We start from the raw sequence: 26,682 nt of genomic DNA, 5'->3' as shown, positions 1-26,682 counted from the left end.
AGGTGGCAACTAGAAAAAATCTCTTCAAATTAGTAACTAATCTTTCAAAATCTGTTATTAGGTAAAAATATAATAGTTGTATTTCAAGTATTACATTGACTTTGCTTAGATTAAAATTATCACACATATGAGACAACTGCATAATCTGAAATATAAATTTAGGGAGAATGAGCTACAAATAAACACTAAGATAGTGAGAAAGATAGTAGGGAATTGGACAAAGATATTCCAGTTTATACAAGCCTGAGATTAAGTATGCCAACTTGCCTTAGATTCTTGAAATTTATACTTTATCATTGTATGCGCTGTATCTTTGCAAAGCAATAAAAGTGTGTAAGGAACCAAGAATGACATAAGTCCGCTAGGATATTTTTTATATGTCTTGCTATAAACTTCCTTCAAATAATTCTCATTATAACAAAAATATCATTTTGTTTTCAATATTTTATGAAGTTGTAAAATATTCCCAAGGAATGATTATCAGACAAATACTTGGCTCTGTGCTCTCTTTAGAGCAGTTTTCCACCTTGGGAAACTGCTTTTGAGATCAGCAAAATAAAACCGCTGATATTTTTAGAGCCCATACAGTAATGTTTAGAGAAGTTTTCTGGTTTCTTTTTGGATACAGGTACCCCAGAATTATTTAAAGTAATATTCATAAAAGGACTGCCTTATGATATTTAATATAAAATGAAAGTAATTTATATTAGAGTATATAAAGTATAGTGAATATTCAAAAAGCTCCAGTACATTCTGTCTCCTTCACACTTGTTTTTAGTTCTGAAACTAATACAAGGATTTAAAAAATAGGACTTTATGCAATATAAACCACCTAGCTAGTATATTAATATATTATAATTTTTAAATATTAATTATTAAAAATTATTTAGTGCCTTCATTATGCCAGGCACTCTTCTAAGCACTGAAGAAACGCAATGATCAAAACACATACAATTATGCTATCTTGGAATTTACAGTCCATGAGGAGTAAGTGAGGAGAGATAAACAACAAACGAGGAAACAAGCAAATACAGAATATGTCATGTACGGATTTTGGTTGTGATGAAATATAAATCACGTAAGGAAGGAAATGGTGGTGCAGGTGTTGAGGGCAATATTTCAGATGCTATGAGAAAACAGGTCTCTCTGTGAAGGTTTCATTTCAGCAGAGAGCTGAATGAAATCAAGGTAAAAGGCATGCTGATCATTAGGGAACAGAGTGTTCGTGTAAAGTGAAATAATGAAATTGAAAAGGTCTAACTTGATGTGGTTTGGGGTACCTGAAGAGCAGCAAGATGACTAATATGGCTGAAGCAAAGAAGCAGTGCATGGTAGAAAATTATCTCAGAGAGGTCACTAGAACAAATACATTGATCTGTTTGCCGTGAATTGATTCTTAAAATTTTAGTAATTATGATGTTATATTTACTCTATTAGACAACGTGACAAGAAGAATGGATCATTAAAGAGGCATAAGTGGAAAACACCTGTTTCAAGATATGTAGTGCTATGATAACACCAACGGAATACATTTGAAAGCATTAGTTTGCAGCTGCAGATGTAATGAGTTTCTCTAATATTACTTCTTTGTAAGTGAAAAGGAGCTGAGAAAATGAGATGACAAAAATTCTAAAAATGTTAAAGCAACAAAGGTAAATGTAATTAGATGTGAGGAATGTTCAACTGCCAACTGGCAGTATAGCTGTACTTGAAAGAAATTGATGGACCATCTAACAATTCTAGTCCCTTATATTCCAGCAGCCACTTCCTGAAAAAATATTCAGTTGGGAAGAAAGTTAGATACCAGGATCTGTCTTTCAAGATGAAGCTTCTTGAAACTTCTTCTCTCAACATTGTAGTTTAAACGGAAGTTGGAAATAATTACAAGTTTTCAATAATTCTACTACATTTCTTTATTGTATATTAGGGAATTCTGTCATTTGCAACAACAGAGATTCCATCGAATTTTATGATCTCATTGAAAAGCTGCTATATTTGAAAATAATCAAATGTAAAAGTCTATTTCAAAGCTTTTGACATTTTAACTGTTTATCAAAAGAAAATTCGAATTAGTAATAATTTTCAGATTCAATATCAAATTATGTAATAACTCAGCACATACTTCACACTAAGCCAATAAGGTATGCTTACTGTTTTGATGTGTTTTTATTTGATGGCATATCCTGCTAGAATCAAAGTCTGACCCATTTTCTGTGTAAAACAATCTATGGTCTATGATGTTTCCATTTTTTATCTGAAAGCAATGATTTGTAACATTGCTTTATTTATTGTATATTATTATAACAAGTTTCTTTTAAATATATTAATACATAAGCTAATATTCATGTTACCACCATTAAATGAAAAACATGCTAGCTCATAGTGTGGTATCCTTATTAATATAACATAATATTTCTGTAAAATTTGAAATTTATTCTTGGTTTTATTGTCACAAAAAATACCACAATGAAGAATGAAACAACTGCTTTCAGAGCCAATATATTCATCCAACATTTTCACTCTAAGACCCAATCAACATTCTTTGGTCTTTAAATGTTAATATGTGCACTGTCAAATGATTCCTTAGTCACGAGTTTTAGCAAGTTATAACTGGATAGTTTTCTCTATTACAGAACTTTTTTGAGTCTGACATACCATATATACAATACGACAGTGAAATAGTGGTAATTCGTAGGTTTCTCTGAATGAACATATTTCTATGTCCTTGAAACACTATTCCATGGAGCAGAACATGGGAAAAGATGTTTCTGTACCACAGATTTCTAGAGACCAGGACAAAGATCTTAGTATCCTAACCTCCTCCCTCTTAGAGCCTTCCTTTCACAGAGTAGGCAATCAACTTTAGAACTATCAATGAATATCACAAAACAATGTCAGAGTATTGCTTTCCAAGCCTCCTGCTATTGGCAACATGAAGGATAATGTAGGTAGGCAGTGGGGAATATTTTATTTTCCCCTTTATAATCTATCTACTAGTGGACAGCAAATACATAAAATTTTTAAACTTGGAATCAAGTCACACCTTAGTTTCAGGGTGCCAATTATCACAAACTGTAAAACTCTATACTTTTAATGAGAAAAGAAAGAAAAATATGGTGATAGTATTTTTGACAGAACCAACAATATAATAGACAATAAAGATTTTATGTCCCTGAGTCAAATGCAGCTGCTGCAAGAACCTGAAAACTCTATGAGGGTGGATATTATACTAAGGAAACCTGGGGAGGATAATAGTTTATCTGTCTTCTTATTGTTATATTTCTGGCTCCCTTTATAGGACCTCATTAATAATAGACTTTTAGTAACATCTCTTGATGGTTGAACCTAGAAAATGTATGATTATTTTCAACATAATTATCTCTATACATACTTCCAAATAGGAAGCACAGTAGTAATAAAGTGTATAATTCCTTCAAATTTTTTCAACTCAGAGCTTTTACTCACAAAAATCAGAGCTCTTCCTTGGCTCTCTTATTTGACCTCTGCTCCTAAGGATTGCAGTGGAAGCAGTTAACCTCCATCTATAACACATGATCTGAATCAGTTTAGTAATATTGATTAATGTAACTGCCCACTTATTAATATATAGAAGTGTTATAGTCACATTTGTCCAAATTTGACATTTCCAGAATACTTCCAGTTTTTGGTTAATATGTCAAATTTGTAATCTTATAAGGACTTAAGGCCCATCCTTACAATCAGAGGTAAAAAAAGACAAATAATGTTTTCATAGAAAACCATGCAGATTCAGTTATTGCCAGAAAATACCCAACACATAAAATTTTGCCAAATAAAAGTGCATGTTTTTTCAAAAGTCTATTTTCCAATGTTTGAGGTGGGGACAATAGACTTGGTAGCCAAATGGAACCATTAATTCAACCCCATACTGGAAAACAACAAAAAATAATTAATTTTTAGAGAAAACTTATGTCCATAGTTTGTAACGAAGTGTCTATAAAAGACTAGTCTTTCAGAGTAGATTTATTTCTAATTGAAAAGCTAAATTATCAACAAATGTTAACATTTTATAAGTGGTAATTGCCACTTACTATTTAGTTGTCAAGTTTGCATGTCCGCAGTGCATTCCTCTCCAAGATGCTATTGTCATTTTCTGAAAGTACCAAAAACACATTGCACTTTAATACTGTTAGACACTTGGAGGAAATTCACGAACAATTCCCTTTGGACTAGCAATGAAATACCACACTTCAATATCAGCCTTACTTCTTCAAGGTACTTAGAAAAGGTCATCCATTCAGAAAGAACAAAACCAAATAAAGTTAGATACTCTCTGAGAGGAGGCTTGCTTTGATAGTTGTATTCACATCTTTACCAATTAACATGCTCTAGAATGGGGCATCCACGTGTGGTATGCTTCACGATGAACCGTTCACTTTCACTCTATTCACCACCTCACTGAATACTCTTAGTTTATTTGAGTTGAATATTCAGTTGACTCTTGAACAACGTGGGGGTTGCTGCCTATTCTGCAGTCGAAAATTTGCATATAACTTTTGACTCCCCCGAAATTTAACTGCTACTAGCAGTTAATAGATAATAGTTGACTGGAAGTCGGTGATAACATAGTGAATTAACAAATATTTTTCATATCATATGTATTATTAATATATACCATATTATTAAAATAAAGGTTAGAAAATGTTACTAAGTAAATCATAAGGAAGAGAATAATGTATGTGCTGATAATTAAGTGTAAGTGGATCATCACAAGGGTCTTCGCCCTTGTCATCTTCACACTGAGCAGGCTGAGGAGAAAGAGGAAGGGCTGGTCTTTCTGTTTCATGGGTGGCAGAGGTGAAAGAAAATCCACACATAAGTAGACTCATTCAGTTTGAACTCATATTGTTTAAGGGTCAACTGTATTACACTTTGTGATAAGGATAATGTGTGTTGCATGTTTGAAGTAATGCTACATGGAAATGAATACTCCCAAATGGGGTAATGGTCAAATTTTCTGAAGGATTTGTAGCAAGATTAATAAATTTCATCCATCCACAAAATGTTTTTAGTTTCAAATCAATATGAACCATTAGAAAAAAGTAGATGTGCTTGATGATTAAATGAATTTTGTAATAAACTTTCATTTATATACCAAAACCAAAATAACAGATATCTAAAAAAAATGCCTAAAATGAAAATATAGAGTTGGACAAAATAGTGAAAGCAATAATATTTACCTGTTTAACTAAAATTCTATCAAAACATGACTTATTTGCATCTCATCTCCAAAACAAAAATAATTTCTCAAATTCATTGTAATGTCAAACTATGTATGTGGGTACATGCTTTGAAGTATATTTCACTACAAAAATTCAAAATTGTTTAAGAAGTGTTTTGAGGCCAGGCATGGTGGCTCATGCCTGTAATCCCAGCACTTTGGGAGGCTGAGGCAGGTGGATCACAAGGTCAGGAGTTTGAGACCAGCATGGCCAATATGGTGAAACCCTGTCTCTACTAAAAATACAAAAATTAGCTGGGCCTGGTGGTGCACGCCTGTAGTCCCAGCTACTCGGGAGGCTGAGGCAGGAAAATTATTTGAACCCAGGGGTGCAGAGGTTGCAGTGAGCTAAGATTGCACCACTGCACTCTAGCCTGGTGACAGAGTGACTCCATCTCAAAACAAAACAAAAAGAAAACAAAAGAGAAGTGATTTGAATTAATATTTAAACTTGGCCAAAATTTATTTTCAGATTTTATTTGTACATACACAAACATATAAAGGTTTAGAAAAATTTTTAGATCTTTACATTTATGCAGTTGTTATATAACTAATATCAATTTTAATATTATACTAAATTCTGTGGAGATACCTGAAGAAAAAGAAAGAATAATTTTAAGTCAACTATGTATTTATACTACAACTATTTATTCCAGCCCTAACCTCCAGAACTTATTAGTTTACTTAAAATCATGTAAATTATTATCAGTAACTATTTTGAAGACTTTTTATGGCATTGTTTTATATAAAAACCAAAAACACTGTTCTTATGGGTAACCACCATATTCCTGGTAAAAGACAAAAAATAAAATATATTGAAAATTGAAAAGAGTCAGTTAACACTGGTTTCAATAGAAATTAATTTTGGAGATAAAGCCTAATGTTAAATTCACCTTGGTGATCAATCCACACAACCTATGGCTAACAGCATTCTTAAATGTGAATTCAGTTGTTAATTTGCTGACATCTTTTATATAAAAAAATAAGAATCATAATGAATCTTTTCACAGTAGTAAATTAAATGATTTGAATTTCTGAACCCTTCAGAAAAGAGAAATTTAACTTTTTTAAAAGTCCATCTTTTAATTAAGAAAGGTTAAAGTTAGGAGAGAGAGAGAGAGCAAGTGTTACTTTTCCAGTCCCTGGATTTAACCATAACAATTGAAAGTGAAAAATTTCTAAAAGTTTCTAAAATTTGTTTAACCTTAAGAACCAAAACAGGTAAGGTTAATATACCCATGGCTTTAAAAAAATTACAAATACTTCTGAATGTTTTAAATTGCCTCTTTGTCTAATTAAGCCAGGTTGAAAGTTCAAATTAACTGAAACACAGGATTATTTTATATTTTATTTTATTTATCTTATTTCATTTTATTTTATTTTATTATTTTATTTTATTTTATTTTATTATTTTTTTGAGACAGAGTCTCGCTCTATCACCCAGGCTGAAGTGCAGTGGCGCGAACTCAGCTCACTGCAACCTCCACCTCCTGGGTTCAAGTGATTCTCCTGCCTCAGCCTCCTGAGTAGCTGGGATTACAGGCGCCTGCCACCAAGCCTGGCTAATTGTTTTTGTATTTTTAGTAGAGATGGGGTTTCACCATGTTAGCCAGGATGGTCTCGATCTCCTGATCTCATGATGCGCCCGCCTCCGCCTTCCAAAGTGCTGGGATTACAGGCATAAGCCACTGCGCCCAGCCTGAAACACAATATTTTAAAGTGATAATTCCCAATGTGTCATTCATTATATTTAGCTGAATCATACCAATTGCACTTTCATTGCCGTTGATTTTAGTTTTAATTCAATGTGTGTATTAGTTCGTTCTCACACTGCTAATAAAGATATACTCGAGACTGGGTAATTTATAAAGGAAAGAGGTCTAATTGACTCACAATTCCACATGGCTGGGGAGTCCTCACAATCATGTTGGAAGGGGGAGGGGGAGCAAAGCCACATCTAACATGGTGGCAGGCAAAAAACATAGTGTGCAGGGGAATTCTCATTTATAAAACCATCAGATCTCGTGAGACTTATTCACTATCATGAGAACAGCAGGGGGAAGATCCACCCCCCTATGATTCAATTACCTCCCACGGGTTCCCTCCCATAGCATGTGGGATTTATGGGAGCTACAATTCAAGATGAGATTTGGGTGGAGATACAGCCAAACCTTATCAATGTGAAAATAGAAGAATATGCACAAGCTCTTGATGTTAGTTCTCCATTTTAAACATGTTTATTTTTTCAAACTTTTGTGGTTTTGGAACAAAAGAGAATCGTTAATACTTGTTAATTTAATAACAATTTTTTATATAGCATATGTGAACTATAGTTACTGAATTTAGAATTTCAAAAGAAACAGTAAATTACACAGAAATATCTGATTGTATTACTATCACAAATCTCCAATTCGAAATACTTTTAGATGAGTAACAATAATATAAAAGTACTATAAATGTACTTTAGATGTTTCAGCAGCTAGATGACACAATTATCATAGAAGTGAGGGTTTTTAAATGATTTCAAAAGCATTATTAGTGTAACGCTTCAAACATCAGCTCCTTCAGGGAGTAATTCCTGATTAGTTCCATACTCTCCCTTGGATCACCCACTTGTACAACTCATCTCTATAACTGTCCTTAACTACTCATCTCTGTAACTGTCCTTAGCTAAAATTTTTATATGATTTCTTTAAGTGACTTTCTGTTCCTCAAGATTCTAACTAGACACTGTCTTATGTTTTTTCTAAGCAACTTTGTTGTATGAAATGGCAAAATCAGGTACTATGGAAGGAAGCAAAAATATATGTAGCTAATATTAGTGGATGATTAAGATCTCAGAAAAAAAAGATGTCAAAAATATTTACGATCAGGGCAGCAAACATTATGCTAGGAACTGTAATCAATATTAACCAATGTCCCTTTGCCCTCACCCTCCACTCTTATTCATCCATTCACTCACAGATTACTTGAGCAACGTATTGGGGGTTTTTGGTTTTTCTGTTTGTTATGTTTTTTATTTGTTTTTTGTTGTTTTTGTTTTTTGTTTTTTGTTTTTGAGAAAGAGTTTCGCTCTTGTTGTCCAGGCTGGAGTGCAATGGCGCAATCTCAGCTCACTGCAACCTCTGCCTCCTGGGTTCAAGCAATTCTCATGCCTAAACCTCCCGAGTAGCTGGAATTACAGGCACCTGCCACCACGCCTGGCTAACTTTCGTATTTTTAGTAGAGACAGGGTTTCAGCATGTTGGCCAAGTTGGTCTCCAACACCTGACCTCAGGTGATCCACCCGCCTCGGCCTCCAAAAGTGCTGGGATTACAGGCGTGAGCCACTGTGCCCAGCCACATATTGTTGTTTTATATGCACACACGTGAATTTATATAAATAACATTTTGTTATATACTTCATTTTCTTAACTATTTTCACTATACACTATGTTTTAAGACCTATATGTTTTTCTGTGTATTCATTATTCATATAACTCACCCATATCCAATGGCTTCTTAATATATGGCTATATGGCTTCTTCATTTTTTTTTTTATTTATTTATTTTTTTTGAGACGAAGTCTCATTCTGTTGCCCAGGCTGGAGTTAAGTGACATGATCTCGGCTCACTGCAACCTCTGCCTCCTGGGTTCAAGCAATTCTCCTGCCTCAGCCTCTCGAGCAGCTGGGATTACAGGTGCCCACCACCATGCACAGCTAATTTTTGTATTTTTAGTAGAGACGGGGGTTTGCCATGTTGGCCAGGCTGGTCTGGTCTCAAACGCCTGACCTCAGATGATCTGCCCGCCTCGGCCTCCCAAAGTGCTGGGATTACAGGCATGAGCTACAGCGCCCGGCCATTACTATGGCTTTTACCTGAAAAATCCTCAAGTGTTCATACACATCTATGAAACAAAACCTATTTCCAATCTAATAGGAAAAATGGCTCATTTCTCACCACCTTCCATTGCCTCTAGCCGATGTTCTTCTATTCAGCATCAGACTGCATCTTCACAGGCTACTGTCCTGAGGAATGTTGCACTGGAATCTTGGTGACTGATTTAGTATAGGCCATACATTGTTGAAGTTCATGAACCATCACAGATGGAAAACTCAAATTTCCATCAAGAAAGAGGAAATATTTCTCCCCCTTTTTTCTTTTCCTCTATGTGAAAACCACAATGAGATACGTTGCTTATCCAATTCTCTGAAGATGCAACTTAATCAGGAGTCAGTGATTCCTTTGGAATCCAAAAATGTACTAAAATTTTATACAATATTTTGAATGTACATAATACGCATTTTTGCCTAATTTTCATTGAATCTTTACCCTATGGCCATACATAGAGTCAGCAGTGCTTTCAGGAAAGTAAACATATAGGAGACTTTTTTAAATGTTTAGTTTATGACTTGGTACTGTGTGAAATAATCAAGGACAAAATATTTCCAAAACTAAACTAATTTTTGAACTAATAGCAAAAATAGAATATAAATAAAATATACGACAGAAAATGCTAATATTCAGAAAAATATGCATTTATAACTGGATATCTATTTAGATTGAAAATGTTTAATTTTCATTGAAACATTGAAAATGTTTAATTTTCATTGAAACATTGAAAATGTTTAATTTTCAATCTAGATATCCAGTTATAAATGCATTTCAATTGCTGACTACCTAAGTATGAAGGAGGTCTATTTGCTCTGTTTTTTTTTAAATGTAAATTTTGCTTCTATCTTAGCATGTTGCTTTTCTTTTCTGCATATAAGCGCAAATATTTTCAATAGTGGACTGCATCACATATATCCCAAAAATACCTGAAATGTGCATATAGACCTTTCTTTTATAACTCAAGAAGAAAGGAGCAGTTTCTGTTGGGGAAGGCAATCCTAGGAATGCTCAGGAGGATAAATTGCATGGTAGATTGTTTTCTCAGCACTTTTAGGATTAAAGAAAGACAAGCAAGGGCCACTATTTAGAAACTGTTGCGCATGGATGACTGGATGAGTCTAACACACACATACATGCGTGCACACACACTGTTACACATGTGGGCAATTTTTTTTGGAAGGAGGCATGGGGAACCGATTCTTGCTCTGTCACCCAGGCTGGAGTGCAGTGGCACAATCTCGGCTCACTGCAATTTCTGCCTCCTGGGTTCAAACAATTCTCCTGCCTCAGCCTACCAAGGACCTGCGATTATATGCCACCATGTAATGGTGGAATGTAATTGGGGAATCCTGATCACTACCTTTAAAAAGCATTCTCCGTCCTGTGCCTATGCTAATCGTGTGGACATGGAGGCCTCCACCACTTCTCATCCCAGTGGTGCCTGAGAAAGTGTCCTGGTTCCACCCACAGGTGCAAGAATGGCTTCCTCCTCAAAGCCATGCTGTACTGTGCAACCAATCTAGAATCTCATAAAGTCTCATTCCTGCTGAGAAGCTCATCCAGTCATCCATGAGCAACAGTTTCTAAATAGTGGCCCTTGCTTGTCTTTCTTTAATCCTAAAAGTGCTGAGAAAACAATCTACCATGCAATTTATCCTCCTGAGCATTCCTAGGATTGCCTTCCCCAACAGAAACTGCTCCTTTCTTCTTGAGTTATAAAAGAAAGGTCTATATGCACATTTCTTAATGTAATCAGATACAATTTTTAGACCAGAAGAGTAAAAAGGAATTGGGATTATTATGTGCCTTACCTTGCATATGTCTATGTTGGCAGATAAAATATAGGGCCATATAAATATCTTCCTAAAAAAATAGTGGTTGATCTGAAATTCAAACTGGTTATTCTGTATGTGTGTGTGTGTGTATATATATATACATTTTTTTTTTTTTTGCTATATTTGATGAACCTAGCCTTAATAAGAAAGGGAACCACAGCTCAGCCAACCACAAAAATCCTTCTTAAATCTGTAATCATTTGAAAATGTGGCTTCGAATAATTAATTTATTAATTAAATCCATAGGCAGCAGTTATCCCAAAATGGTCACTTTATTAATGTGATACGAACAGAAAGAGTTATTGATGAATATTTCACTAATGATCCAAAATCATATCGAAAATTAAATGCAGATGTTAGATTTTGATAGTTTAAATATGTAATTGCCATTAATATATTCACAAAACATTATTAGGAATTTAAAATCCTTTTTATTAAGTTATCATGATGAAATTGTCATAAATTAAGCTATGGATAGCAAATTCCTTCTCCATAAATTTTTGACCATCACTTTCATAACATCAAGATTTATTTACATTTTTCCTACCATCAATCTTTACTTCATTATAAAACGCGGTGCTCTTCTAATTAAAACATGAATCTCCATGACTGATTAAAATGGAGTTATAAAAATTTAACATTCACTCTGATAATTTTGCACATTAATCACGGTGCAAACTAATGACTATAATGGGCATTAAAACTAATCACATGCTTATAGTAAAATAAAAATATTGAGGCCACAGATTAAAGTTTTCACAGTAAGAATTATGCAAGTGTAAAGTGTTTGTATCTTTAACACATTCCATTAATTTATATAGCTTCAATAGAATATAACCTGACCCATAATGTTTCTTGTTTTGTGTAAGTGTATGTTCTGTTTGATCTTAATATTATCTTATTTATTTATTTATTTATTTATTTATTTATTTATGTTTAAGACAGGGTCTCACTCTGTTGCCCAGGCTGCAGTGCAGTGGCACGATCTCAGCTCACTGCAACCTCTGCCTCCCAGGTTCAAGGGAACTTCCTGCCTCAGCCCCCCTAGTAGCTGGAATTACAGGCATGTACCACCATGCCCAGCTAATTTTTGTATTTTTAGTAGAGACAGAGTTTTGCCATGTTGCCCAGGCTGGCCTCAAACTCCTGACCTCAGGTGATCCACCTATCTCGGCCTCCCAAAGTGCTGGGATTACAGGCGTAAGCCACTGTGCCTGGCCAACAGTTATGTTATTGACACAGAGAATTCCACAATATCGGTTACATAAATGCAATCTTTTCACCACTTTTATAAAACGTATAATATAAAAAGATTCAGAAAATTTTAATAAATATATTTTGAAAAGTAATATTTTATATATAAACAATTTTTTTGTTTGTTTCAGACAGGGTCTTGCTTTGTCACCCAGGCTGGATTGCAGTGTCGTGATCTTGGCTCACTGCAGCCTCCACCTCCCAGGCTGAAGTGATCTTCCCACCTCAGCCTCCCCAGTAGCTGGGACTACAGGGTCATGCCACTGTGCTTGGCTAATTTTTTAAAAAATATATTTTGTAGATATGAGGTCTCACTATATTGTCCAAGCTGGACAATAACTCTTGTGCTCAAAAACTTTCCTGCTTTCAGCCTCCCAAAGTGCTGGGCTCCACCGCACCCACCTTAAATCATTTTCTCTAAAAATAAATACTTTTTTTATTATTTTCAGAGATGAAGTTTGCCTGATTTTACATCTGCTAGATGTCTTGAAAGTCAAGTCTCACCAGATGAGTGGGAGAAAAATCACATAAGCCTAAATAGTATATGTAAAAAAGTGTCAGCATTGGAATTTTAATTCTGGAAGTTTCCTTAAAAAAAAAAACAATTAGGCCAGGCACGGTGGCTTAAGCCTGTAATCCCAGCACGTTGAGAGACCAACCTGGGCAGATCACAAGGTCAAGAGATCGAGACCATCCTGGCCAACATGGTGAAACCCCTTGTCTACTAAGAATACACAAATTAGCTAGGCGTGGTGGTGGGTGCCTGTAGTCCCAGCTACTTGGGAGGCTGAGGCAGGAAAATTACTTAAACTCCGGGAAGCAGAGGTCACAATGAGCCGAGATCACACCACTGCACTTCAGCTTGGGTGACAGAGCAAGACTCTGTCTCAAAAAAAAAAAAAAAAAAAATCAATTAAAATCCCAGGGCTTCAGCTTTCCCATCTCTAAAATAGATACAAGTATGTAGACACACACATAGATAGATATAAATATCTTATATTTATTATTAGGATTTTGTTGAAGATCACAGTTGGATCGATTTTAAATTTGGTAAAATGTTAGGCTATAAATACAAAAGTAATTATTGTATTAGCACATAAATTATATGTAGATGAATAAATCATAGGCACTTGAAAGTAGTATTTGATTAATATGTAGGTTTTTTTTAAATCCCTGGAAAATTTTGACATCATTAATTTGTTAAGTAAACCCTTCTTGCTCAGTAAGTTTTTTCATATTCTATTCAGATAATGGAGAATTATAAATTAATCTATATTATTAATACTATATAAAATTAATTCCTTATATGTATATTTATGGAATTACTGTAGCCTTTTTTCTTCCTTCCTGTGAACAGACAATTGGTAAGAAGAATAACTCTTTGCAAATAACCTAAAAATTATGATCCTATAGCCTCATGGGATTACTGGGGATTGTTTTGTTCACTCTTCCTGGGGGTAAAAAATTACATGGATAACAGAGACTAATGTTCTTGAAGAAAATCAGTGCTTCCCTGGCATTTCAGGAATCAAATTCTCAGCTATATCTTCTTCTAAAGATTCAGAACACTATAAACACTTTTTCATTAGATGCCAAACTTCTGTTACAACACTTCACTGCTCTAGAAATAAATTTTCTGGCCCGGCACGTTGGCTCAAGCCTGTAATCCCAGTATTTTGGGAGGCCAAGGAGGGCTGATCCTGAGATCAGGAGTTCAAGACTAGCCTGGTCAACATGGTGAAAACCATCTCTATTAAAAACACAAAAAATTAGTGGGGCATGGTGGCGGGCGCCTGTAGTCCCAGCTACTTGGAGGCTGAGGCAGGAGAATCACTTGATCCCAGGAGATGGAGGTTGCATTGAGCCGAGATGGCGCCAATGCACTCCAGCCTGGGCACCAGAGTGAAACTCCATCTCAAGTAGTATGTATGTGTATATATATGTATACATACATACATCTCAAGTATGTATGTGTATATATATGTATACATACATACATCTCAAGTATGTATGTGTATATGTGTGTGTATATATATGTGTGTGTATATATATGTGTGTGTGTATATATATATATGAGAGAGAGATAGACTGTTCTGTAAATTTTAAATAGAATGGAAAAATCACAACTCAGGATAATTTGCTTGTCAAATTATACATAGAACTACTGTTCTGCCAGGCAATTGTTGATCTTAATCTGCTGTTTTCACCGTATGGGGTCTCTATATAGGATGAATCTCCAAATTTTTGGTCTAAATGTAAAAGACTCTATCCAGCTCTCACTTATGTGTATGAATTCAGCCTAATCTGTTTGGAAATCATCATCATCATCATCATCATCAAATAGTAATACTCAAATTTGACAAATGCTCTCTATTTTCTAAGTCTTGGGCAAAAAGGGTCATTTCATTAAATCTGAACAGAAATCTCATGACATAGGTACTATGATTATTCTTGCCTAATAGATATAGAAACAGATGCCAAAGTATCTCACTCAAGATTATATGACTCATAAGTGGCAAAGCTGGTTTTTAAACTCTCATCTAACTTACTACAAACCCCAGAATTCAAATATTATTTCAAATAATAATATTATTTTAAATATTTTAAGTAATTTCTGTTTTAAATAATTTGATTAAAGACCAAATGCCTTGCCTTCTTTTCTAGAATAAATGCAAGCTACCAGTTCCTTACACTAGCCTAGGCCAGTCTTGTAACTGAAACCCGTTGGATTCAAAATATATTTCAAGTACTTAACTTTCTTCTGAAAATTCCCTCAGCTATAAATTTGAGGTTGGTGATAATTGCAAAGACGCCAGGGAAATTTATAATCATTACTGAACTAATCCTTTTGAAAATATAAAGCAGAATTAAATGTTAATATTACTAATCTTTCTAATTAGATAAAGGGGCAAATGTGTCCAAAAAGTCTGTAACTAAGTTCATTACTCTCATTTATGCGGCTAAGCTTAAGTTCTAACAAATGTATGTTTTAAGTTGATTAAAAATATGGTTGGCTGCATTTATAAATACCCATTACTAACACGCTATACTGGTAAATATATTTTTGCTCTTATGACAAGAGAATGATGTACTTTGGTCAAAAAAATTATACCTCAATAATTATCTGCTCTCCTTCTATTTTTATTTTATTTGCAATAGATGGGTATTTATTCATGCATTTGTATTCCTATTGAATGAAGGATGTTATGTCACTTGCATTGGGTACATAGGCATCCCTTTTGACAAATAAAATCAGAATCTAAACTACAGAACCAGGTTAAAGTGGGAACAGAAGTACAATTTTAATAAAGGCCAAAGTTTTGCTAGTGTTTCACTTAAAATTTGTTTTTAAGCTTTCTGAATGTTCTCTCAAAGAAAAAGACTTAATCATATACATACTTTTTTTGTATCGTTAACAGGGAAGAAACATACTAATATGAATGGTACTACATACATTATACATGTTATACAAGAGAAGAAAATTATATATTCAAGATAAACATTTTTATAATCACAATACTTCAACATAAATATGTTCAATATAGTAAAGATGGAGTTTGTATGATTTGTCAAGCAAATTCTTCTCAATTATGTTTACATTCTATTTAAAATCAACATTAATGTTGACAATATTCATATTTAAGGCTTTTTAATTATTTAAATAGGTTCAAATTTGCTGTGTTCAGTATTATTAGTAAGAAAAGTAGGCACTGGTACGGAAAATATATATTTTTAGCTCCCTTCTATGAGTGTTTCCATTAAATGCTATGGTCTCACAGTTTTACATGCCTCTCACCACCTCACTGCTCTTGTTGCCTATAATATTTTATTAGTTTTATCCTTCTGAAATAATCCTGGTCATTCAAAACCAATACATCAAAATCTTCTAGAGTGAACAAAAGAAAAAACATTTGTGAAGATTAAAAGAAAAAGGAGACTTCTCAGATATAATAACTTTAAAGAATACATCTTACAATGGTGGTTTGATATAAAGATAATTTAGATCCATCTACTTTGAAAAGACGCTTTCTTGACAGTTGAAATTTTTTACACTATTTTAAGTGTTTTCCTCAAGAATTTCTTGTTAAGAGGTCGTTTGTTAGCTTTCAAGTTCCTTGAGGCCTGGGTCTGAAAGAGTATCTGAACAGTGGGTGCTCAGTACAGGTTTGTTGAATTGAACCAGAATAATGTCAGTCATATCAAAAAAAGAATAACAGGAAAAAAGAAAGAAAGCAGAGCAAATGAACCGCTTTGGTTTTGACACTTGTACAAGTGCTGAATCGACAGCATATGGCCAGGTATAACCTAGTGTGTGAGTGGGAAGGTGGATTAATCTGGGCTGACCTTTTCTAATGGACAAAGCAACTTGGATCCTCTATTTTAAAGCGCTTAAAACTTTGATGTGGGAGGTGTTACATTATTTGGTCTTGACTTGTCATAGGCCTCTGTCACCTTATTAGCAAATGCAAACCTGGGGCTACATTTTTTGCCTATCTGGTAGATATTTATGGCAAAGACAGCAATAAGGAATTCCAGAAAATAAGTTGCTGGCAGGTAAGACTCTTTTACTTATCTGAATGGTACCAAACCCACAAACTTCTTTGTGAGATTTGCAAGTTGCCTGCTTCTGAAAATTTTTACTGTTCAAAGCTGACATTAATTCAAAGCTACCAAGTATTATAGATGGCTTGCCAAAATACAATATGGATCGTAGTTTGTATAAAAACAAAAATGAAACAATTAAAAGAAACCCCACACACATAAAGAAAGCTCACACAAATGCAAGAAGACCATGAGATGGTGTGTCTTAGTTCTGGTATGACAATAACAGTTTAATGTCAATTCATAATTTTATTAAGATGGGAGTCATAATGATCATGTGCCATGTGAGAATATTTGAGACAGATCAAAGAGAAAAAAAGAATAAAACCTCTATTATTACCAAACCTTTGCTCTATTATCATTTCTGAAAAAAAAAAATTGTAAAGCTAAGAAAAACTGGGACATTTTGAAGAAAATGAAGTCAAAAAGGTGAATATAAAATTTGGCTCTAGCAACACTAGGAAAAACTGTTAGAAATAAAGGAATAGGCAAGGCAAGGAACCTCACACCTGTAATCCTAGCACTTTTGGAGGCCGAGGTGGGTGGATCACCCGAGGTTGGGAGTTTGAGACCAGCCTGACCAACATGGAGAAACTCCATCTCTACCAAAAATACAAAATTAGCCTGGCGTGGTGCCGCATGCCTGTAATCCCAGCTACTCGGGAGGCTGAGGCAGGAGAATTGCTTGAACCCAGGAGGTGGAGGTTACAGTGAGCCAAGATCCCACCACTGCACTTCAGCCTGGGCAGCAAGAGCAAAATTCCGTCTCAAAAAAAAAAAAAGAAAGAAAGAAAGAAAGAAAGGATTAAAGTTACAAAATCTCATGCCTATGGCCTGAATGGTAATGCCTAGGTTTTCTTCTAGGGTTTTTATGGTTTTAGGTCTAACGTTTAAGTCTTTAATCCACCTTGAATTAATTTTTGTATAAGGTGTAAGGAAGGGATCCAGTTTCAGCTTTCTACATATAGCTAGCCAGTTTTCCCAGCACCATTTATTAAATAGGGAATCCTTTCCCCATTGCTTGTTTTTCTCAGGTTTGTCAAAGATCAGATAGTTGTAGATATGCGGCGTTATTTCTGAGGGCTCTGTTCTGTTCCATTGATCTTCATGTCTAAAACACCAAAAGCAATGGCAACAAAAGCCAAAATTGACAAATGGGATCTAATTAAACTAAAGAGCTTCTGCACAGCAAAAGAAACTACCATCAGAGTGAACAGGCAACCTACACAATGGGAGAAAATTTTCACAACCTACTCATCTGACAAAGGGCTAATATCCACAATCTACAATGAACTCAAACAAATTTACAAGAAAAAATCAAACAACCCCATCAAAAAGTGGGTGAAGGATATGAACAGACACTTCTCAAAAGAAGACATTTATGCAAACAAAAGACACATGAAAAAATGCTCATCATCACTGGCCATCAGAGAAATGCAAATCAAAACCACAATGAGATACCATCTTACACCAGTTAGAATGGCAATCATTAAAAAGTCAGGAAACAACAGGTGCTGGAGAGGATGTGGGGAAATAGGAACACTTTTACACTGTTGGTGGGACTGTAAACTAGTTCAACCATTGTGGAAGTCAGTGTGGCGATTCCTCAGGGATCTAGAACTAGAAATACCATTTGACCCAGCCATCCCATTACTGGGTATACACCCAAAGGACTATAAATCATGCTGCTATAAAGACACATGCACACGTATGTTTATTGTGGCACTATTCACAATAGCAAAGACTTGGAACCAATCCAAATGTCCAACAATGATAGACTGGATTAAGAAAATGTGGCACATATACACCATGGAATACTATGCAGCCATAAAAAAGGATGAGTTCATGTCCTTTATAGGGACACGGATGAAACCGGAAATCATCATTCTCAGTAAACTATCGCAAGGACAAAAAACCAAACACCGCATGTTCTCACTCATAGGTGGGAATTGAACAATGAGAACACATGGACACAGGAAGGGGAACATCACACTCTGGGGACTCTTGTGGGGTGGGGGAAGGGGGAGGGATAGCATTAGGAGATATACCTAATGCTAAATGGCGAGTTAATGGGTGCAGCACACCAGCATGGCACATGTATACATATGTAACTAACCTGCACGTTGTTCACATGTACCCTAAAACTTAAAGTATAATGGTAATAAAATAAAATTTAAGAAAAGAAAATAATAATATCATGATACTGTTCTTAACAGTTCATCTCAATTTTGTAGACTTGTATGCTTCTGCCACATGTTAACTTGTCTTGGTAGTAAAAAGACAAAAACAGATGGATGCTGATTGCTTAATGGCAGAAATATTTGTCTGTAGTTTTTGCTACTTTATAAAATATTACAAAGGAATTCAGAGGTGGGCCAAAACCCCAAACTTAATTGAAACTCTCTAGTGTTGTCTGACAAATTAAGATTGTAAGTCACTTTATTATACAGCATCTGGTCATGTGGTGTATCATCAATGCCAATTATTTCTTTTTTCTTTAAAAACTACAATCACTACATATACACAGTTCCTGCACTCCTAGTAAGAGGTTTTGTTATACATAGAAGTAAGCAAGTTTAATGTACTCATTTCCTAAGAAATAAGAGAATTATCAATGTTAATGTTAGCCAAAAACATGTTCTTAATGCTCAGTTTGTACCTATCATTAAAATTTAATATAATCTAACCCAATTATCAAAAAATAAATAAAACAAAATCTCACAAAGAGGTTCCATTGCCTTAACTTATCTAGTAACTATATAATAACATTTATCTTCTATCAAAAACACCGAGATAGTTTTCATTTTAGCAATTTACTTGTTTGGCACTCTACATACATTGCTTCATAAAATATTTAAGGTTATGATAGGCAGTCCTGGTGTGGTGGCTCACACCTGTCATCCCAGCTCCTGAGTCCAGAAGTTTGAGAACAGCCTGTACAACACAATAATACCCCATCTCTACCAAAACTACAAAAAAATTAGCCAAGCATAATGGTGTGCACCGATAGCCTAAGTTACTCTGGAGGCTGAGGTAGGAGGCTTGCTTGAGCCCAGGAGATGGAGGCTTCAGTGAGTGGAAATCAGGCCACTGCACTCCAGCCTGGGTAACGGAGTGAGACTCTCTCTCATAAATAAATACATAAATAAAGTTATGATAGGCAGAACTTTTTCAGTATTTAAAAAAAAGGTAAGTGGTCATCATCCACATTTTTCAGTAAAGAAAAAAGCAAGGGGTCAATAATTAAACATAATTAATTAAAATAAAATTCAAGATTTAAAGGAATATCCTATTTGACAAACTTTTGCTTTCTTTTTCTGTGAAAATCTCACCTGAAGATGTCTGAGTATCAGGGGAGGAGTAAGGAGGAATAGGTAGGAAAACCTGGCTAGGAGCAGGATGTTTAGCTTTCATTTGACACACAGCTGTCAAACTGCACTGTGTGTCCTTTTTCATTGTAAACAGTCACATAATACATAACAAAAAAATTTTAAAAAGCAATGCATGTATACTTCTAGTTTATATGTTGATTTATTTGAAGAGTTGTAAATTATTAAATACTAAGATATACTGTATTAGATGTGTAATACATATACATTATATACACATGACATATATGTATACATGCTACACTTGTTTTCATAGACATTGAGTTCTATACATGTAAATTAAAGTGATAAGGATTTTCAAGATCTCACTGAAAGAATACCTCTTAGAGTGAAAATCATAAATGAATATACATAACGTATTTCTAGTAGAAAAATGAATTCCCTTGTCTAGATGCAGTCGTGAGAAAAAAATAAAAGGAGGAAGATATCTTTGGAGATTTCTTATTGCACCGGTATCTTTCATTTGCCCTGGCAAGTCCAATCTCTATTCTTCTCAAACTTGCTCTGTGCATCCAGGAGGCTGAAATATACAATGTATTATTTCCAGGGCTCCCTTACTGCCTGATGTCAGTGGGGTTCAGCCAATAAAAAGTAGGAGCAAGTGACTGGAGGAAGAGAGAAGAACAAGAACTGGAGGAAGAGAGAAGGGTTTGGTAAGTAGTTATACTCCTGGCTCCCTCCTGCTTCTAGGAATGCTGGCATTAACTATTTCCTTGACCAAAAGTCAAAGATCCAGCCAGGCAGCCCTGTCCTCACAAGCTTCTCTGTCTATGGATTTTAGTAAATTATTTACCTCTCCCCTATAGGACTAGGAATGATACCAGGGTCCCTTTATTACTAACTGAGAGGTTCTAGACTATTCTTGGGTGGCTTCCCTGTGGGGTGCCCAAATCTTTATTCCATGTTTCTCAAGTTACCACATCAGTTATCTTTTGGAAACCTGAATGTACACCTAAAATATCTAGAAATTTGAGACCTTTGTTTTCTGGATCTTTTTCAAGAATTAGTTTAGGTGCTGACTTGATAGGAATTTAGCACAGTATTTTTTCAAAAATACACTTAAAACTATGTCAAACTGTTATTTAACTATGTAATATATTTGTTGCTTTATCTAATTAGATTTGCATTTCTTATATATACCATGCATATAAAAATATATTTGATACAAATTATAATACAAGGCATACAAAAATAGACCATTATAATAACAGAACATTTTCTAAAGAGATTTTAAAAGTGTAAGTCAAATGCCTTAACGTAATACTACTTCTAAAGTGTACTCTAAAGAAATAATCTTCTATGTGTGGTTAGATTTAACTGCAGAAATATTCATTGTAACCTTTCTTTAGAAGTGAATATTGAAAACTGAAATAAATCTAAATGTCCAACTTTATAATTGCTAGTTATGGAATACTAACAAATGAAATCCATGCTTTTAAAATAGCATTTAGTGACCCAAATATATGTTCAAAATACGTATAAAAGAAAAACTGGTATGTTATTAAAGAAGATAGAATAAAATTTCTTTTTCAAAATGTATGCTAACAAGACAGTTTTGATACTTCCGAAAACGAAGATGTTGTTAGGTAATATTTTCACTAAAATTAAATTTTCTGTTTGCTGAGATTATAGGTGTTTCTAACAAATTTTACTGTTGTTTATGTATGCTATAGACACTGAACATGTATAATTTATGTATCAAGGAAAAAATCAGTAAGTTCAATTTTTTCAATAAAAATTAAAAGTCACATAATATATCCGAGAAGATAAAGACGAATTACACTTTTTTCTTTATCTGACAAAAGAGAGTGCATGGTTTATGGAGAGAGACAATTTTTTCTCTGGTTTTAGCTCTAAGATATAAAAGGAATTTATTGTATACATCTGGAAATAAGAGGTACTGAATACCTAAAATATATTAAGATTAATTACTGTTTTAGCTTTTTTTTTTACAGTATAGAAGTATTATGTGATGACTTATCTTATCAACCATTGAAAGAGCCATTTTCAAAGACTGATTAAAATAGAAGAGTTCCATAAACAATTTTCACCGAAGCATTGAAAACTGTTATCTAAGATTAAGAAAATACTTTTCTAGGGATCCCTCATATCTAGGGATCTAATGACCATTAGATCCACCTCATATAATGGAATTAGGACAACCCAAAGATCTGGATGATTGAATTGTCATTTGGGGATTATTACCATCATACAGCTCAGTTTATGGCAATTTCTATACATGTATTTAGTATTAATTGAAGGAAACTCATAGGAATTAGATGTCAGACATGAGGACTACATACATATCTTTAGAGTGCTTGTGTCCTAAACTGAAAAGTGTATTTTAAGAGTCTGGGATATGAAACCAACTTTTTCTCTATTCTTGTCAAATCCATGTCATTCTAGCTACTGACATAATTTGCACAATATAAGTACAAATAATAATGAGCAAATTTATGTGAAAATATGTTTCCAGTGTACAGGTAGTTTTAACCATTCTTTTTACAAGAAATGTGTGTGTGTGTGTGTAAATGTCTTAATTGTTATTATGATTAAGTCATTCACAGATTTGTTAACAATGTTTTCTCCATGTAGATAGAGTGATAATTTGTATTACATTTTAGAGTTGTTTGATGCAAATAAATAAGAACTCAAAATTTTTTTGAGGTTAAACTTCAAGAAGATGAAAGGAAAACTAAAATCACAAAGTAAAATATAATTAAAACATTTCAACTAATAAAAAAGTAAAAAGTTAGGCTGTCTAGACAATGTTCGAAGTTGAAGTTGGTTAATTGCAATGGAAAAACTGCTAATTACCACAAATAGTAATTTAGAGACATAAATATTATACAGGTGTGGCTGCAGGAAGTTGATATTAATCAAACACATTTGGCGTTTCCAATGTTGCAAAAATTACAATTGTAAACACCGTCCAATTCAATCAAATGTTATGTGAATTTTAAGTGAGTCTCAGTAAATTATACTGTAAAAAAACAGGATTTTTACTATGGATCATAATTGCTAATGTGTTTCATACTCGATGTTGAAATATAAATCAATTCACTCTCTTATTTGGTTTGGAAATTTAAGAAGACAATTCACATTTCCCCTGATACACTCTACCAGTGTCACTGGACTGGTGATGTGACAAGAAAGGTCTTCTGTAGAACTGAATTGCAATAATATGGAGACTATAACAAAATTACATATGTACCTAAGAATATTGACTTTAAAAGCCTTCTTCAGATTGCAACATTGATTTCTAGGTCTGTTGGGAACTGGCTGCCTTACTTAATGTAACAGTCTTGGCAATGGAATAATCATATATATCACCCATGGATAATTAATTTTTAATCATTGAAATTCACTGAAATATGTTGAATATGAAAATTATACAAATATAATTTTGTATGCTACGATAAGTTTCAGATTCTTTGAAATTTTATTCTAACCATCAATCATAATGGTATAGTACGATAAAGGTAGAACATGTAATTATAAATTCAACATTTAGGAAGTTTATTTTTCTCTTCTTTTTAATTATCTCAAAATGATCTTGATTTCTGCAAAGTATTAGTATATCTGGTAGGTGAGAGTCTATTTCTTTTAAACTTCATCTGTATTAACCAGCTTTATACCACCAAAATGTCCCCCAAATTTAAAGCTTTGCACAGTAAGGCCTTATATGCACATCTGGCCTCATTTCAAAAGACTAAAGCAGTGGTTCTCAAACTCAGCTGCACATTAATATAAACTGGAAAACTGTTTAAGCTCCTGATACAAAGCCACATGTCAGACTAATTTATGCCGAATCACTGGGCCAAGGACCCAGATATCAGTATTTTTAAAAACTATGGAGGAATAACCAAGATTAAGAACCACTGCACAAAATGGTAAATGCAACTTTTATTTAAGTTATTTTTTTAAAGAAATAATGGTTGAATTGATACTGATCTTAGTACCAAGTCATGGCAATTTTTTCTGACTTAGAGAATTCATCCTGGCATTAAGATTATTAAAGAACCTAGAAATTCAAGTGTTTTTGTTTACATCTTTCCTGTAAATATTAGAGTATGCTAGTGCTCAGCCTTATTTGATAATTTTGGAAAATATATTAAACATTTGACATTGAATATCAAAAATCTCTAAAATAATTTTAGAAATACCATTCTTCTATGAAATAAGTAAGCTCAGTCAAGATACATATTATAGTGCCCATTTAAGAACGTCTAATAATAATGCTTGCACTGCTTAAAGATTAGGTTGATAAATTAATTATTGTTGATTCTACTTGCATAATCAACAGACACCTAGAGATGGAGTCTTAAGTATAGACACAGAAGTTGAATACTTTTAAGAACTTTTAAATTTACGTCCTGGTTAAATCTTACTCTAAAATTATGTTGCATGGTTGTGATTAGTACATGTGTGATTAGAACCGTCTTTCTCAGGTTATTACACCACCATATAGACACAGCAAAAATTATAAAATTAAAAATAAAGCAAGAAAAATAATGTAACACTTTATTGGCTTCGAGATAATTATTTTGAGATCCTAATCCTACCAAAACATTCTGCTTTTCTTAATTTGATCCTACTTTTTTTTGTTTGCTCGTTTTAATAAAGGATGAACCAATATCCTGAGAAATTTTCAAACAGGGCTGAGTATAACACTCAGTCCCTAGATCTCACTATATTTTAGAAAAATTGTAAAGTATTTCAAATAATGAGTAAAGTTTCAACTCTGCACCACTGTGTCTTTGTAATACAGGGAAAGTCACTTCACTTCTCTCCCTCTCTCGTTTTTGGCATATGCAAGGCAGAGAAAATAATATCTACTCCAGCTATCCCATAGGTTATTATAAAATATAATAAAAGATAGAAAATCACTTTATAATATTCAAAGTATTATAAAAGTAAGGCATGATTATATGTGGGATTAACAGCAGTTTGTTATTTACCATTTAATGTATTTTAATGTACGTTTTTGCCATATTTAAAAATTATAATTTTTACATTTTGATTTTTAATTGAAAGGGTAATAGTATGACATTATGCCATGTTTTATCTGATGCCATTATGTCAAACAAACAAACAAAAGCATTTTAAACTATTTGGAATATGATAAAAATAAATCTTTTAACTATGATAATACAGGTTTTTGAGGATTTAGTTTGTACAGCAAAAACAGAGGCAATAAAGGCAAAAATAGATAAACAGGATTACTTAAAACTATAAAGCTTGTGCAGAGCAAAGGAAAAAGGAGGGTGGAGAGTGGAGAGACAACCTACAAACTGGGAGAAAATATTTCCAAACCTTATATCTCAACGTACTAGGGACTATCACCCTAATAACTAGTCACGGGAGCACTGTCATGCATTTCGTATTTTTTAATTTTCGAGATGCTGCCACTTACCATGGCGGGAGCCTGATCCCTGCGGAATCGATTGTGGCTGGACTAATCTTGAATATTCTGAGTCAACATACCCAACCATAAGGTGCTAATTCATTCATGCTTGAAGGGCATAACAATCAATACACGTTCACGCACACAAGTACGTTCACGCACACAAGTACGTTCACGCACATACGTACGTTCACGCACACGTACGTTCACGCACACAGATACGTTCACGCATAATTTAAAGGACTACTTCTGATTAAATCCGAAAATCCACCCTCCCTCCATCTCTGACTTTATTGTTAAATTAGGTAAGAGGTACAATTGCCGACCCCCAGAAACAAGATACTTAAATTGAACCTAGTCAGAACCCTAAAAATCATAATTTAACCATGAACACTCCAACACTAGCCCCTCGATTAACGTAATTTTCTAAAAAATCCCAATATTCTCCAACCAAATAAAATCTATTTATATGTTAACTAAATTTATGTCTTAATACTTATATAATACTTCAAGTATCCCTTTCTGAAAAGTGTGTATCCCAGATATTATAGTCCTAAATCAAATATAACTTCAACTACAAATGGCCCCTCAGCCAAAACCTCTGCTAATTCAACTTTTTTAAAGGCCCTAAACTTCCAGGACTGTAAATGACCACTTCAGATTTATACCCAACAAGATTCTACCCTGACATCCCCCTAATATTTCAAAATACCACTCAAATGTTTTTCATCCAGTTAATGTAGCTTAATTATTTAAAGCAAGGCACTGAAAATGCCTAGATGGGTCCGCAAAACCCCATAAACATAGAAGTTTGGTCCTGGCCTTTTTATGAATTCTCAGTAAAATTACACATACAAGCATCCCCGCCCCAGTGAGAAAATGCCCTCCAGATCACCTGGTTCAAAAGAAGGAGGTATCAAGCACGCATAAACGCAGCTCAAAACACTTTGCTCGACCACACCCCACGGGAAACAGCAGTGATAAATTTTAAGTCATAAGTGAAAGTATGACTAACCTATATTAATATTTAGGGTTGGTAAATTTTGTGCCAGCCACCGC

General features: G+C 34.0%; 1 protein-coding gene across 1 annotated transcript in view; it reads right to left on the bottom strand.

The window, feature by feature from the left end:
* Positions 1-25,787, bottom strand: part of PCDH15 (protocadherin related 15) — a 1,796,064-nt gene extending 1,770,277 nt beyond the window's left edge. The window contains exons 1-2 of the mRNA XM_055352068.2: positions 25,633-25,787; positions 4,071-4,132 (exon numbers count right to left, since the gene is read on the bottom strand). The gene's annotated coding sequence lies outside the window, so the exon portion shown is untranslated. The remainder of the gene's footprint in view (positions 1-4,070; positions 4,133-25,632) is intronic.
* Between the last annotated feature and the right edge of the window lie 895 nt (positions 25,788-26,682).

This window comes from Gorilla gorilla, chromosome 8 (assembly GCF_029281585.2).
Source record: "Gorilla gorilla gorilla isolate KB3781 chromosome 8, NHGRI_mGorGor1-v2.1_pri, whole genome shotgun sequence".
Classification (NCBI taxonomy): domain Eukaryota; kingdom Metazoa; phylum Chordata; class Mammalia; order Primates; family Hominidae; genus Gorilla; species Gorilla gorilla.
This window is presented reverse-complemented; position numbering and strand designations above follow the sequence as displayed.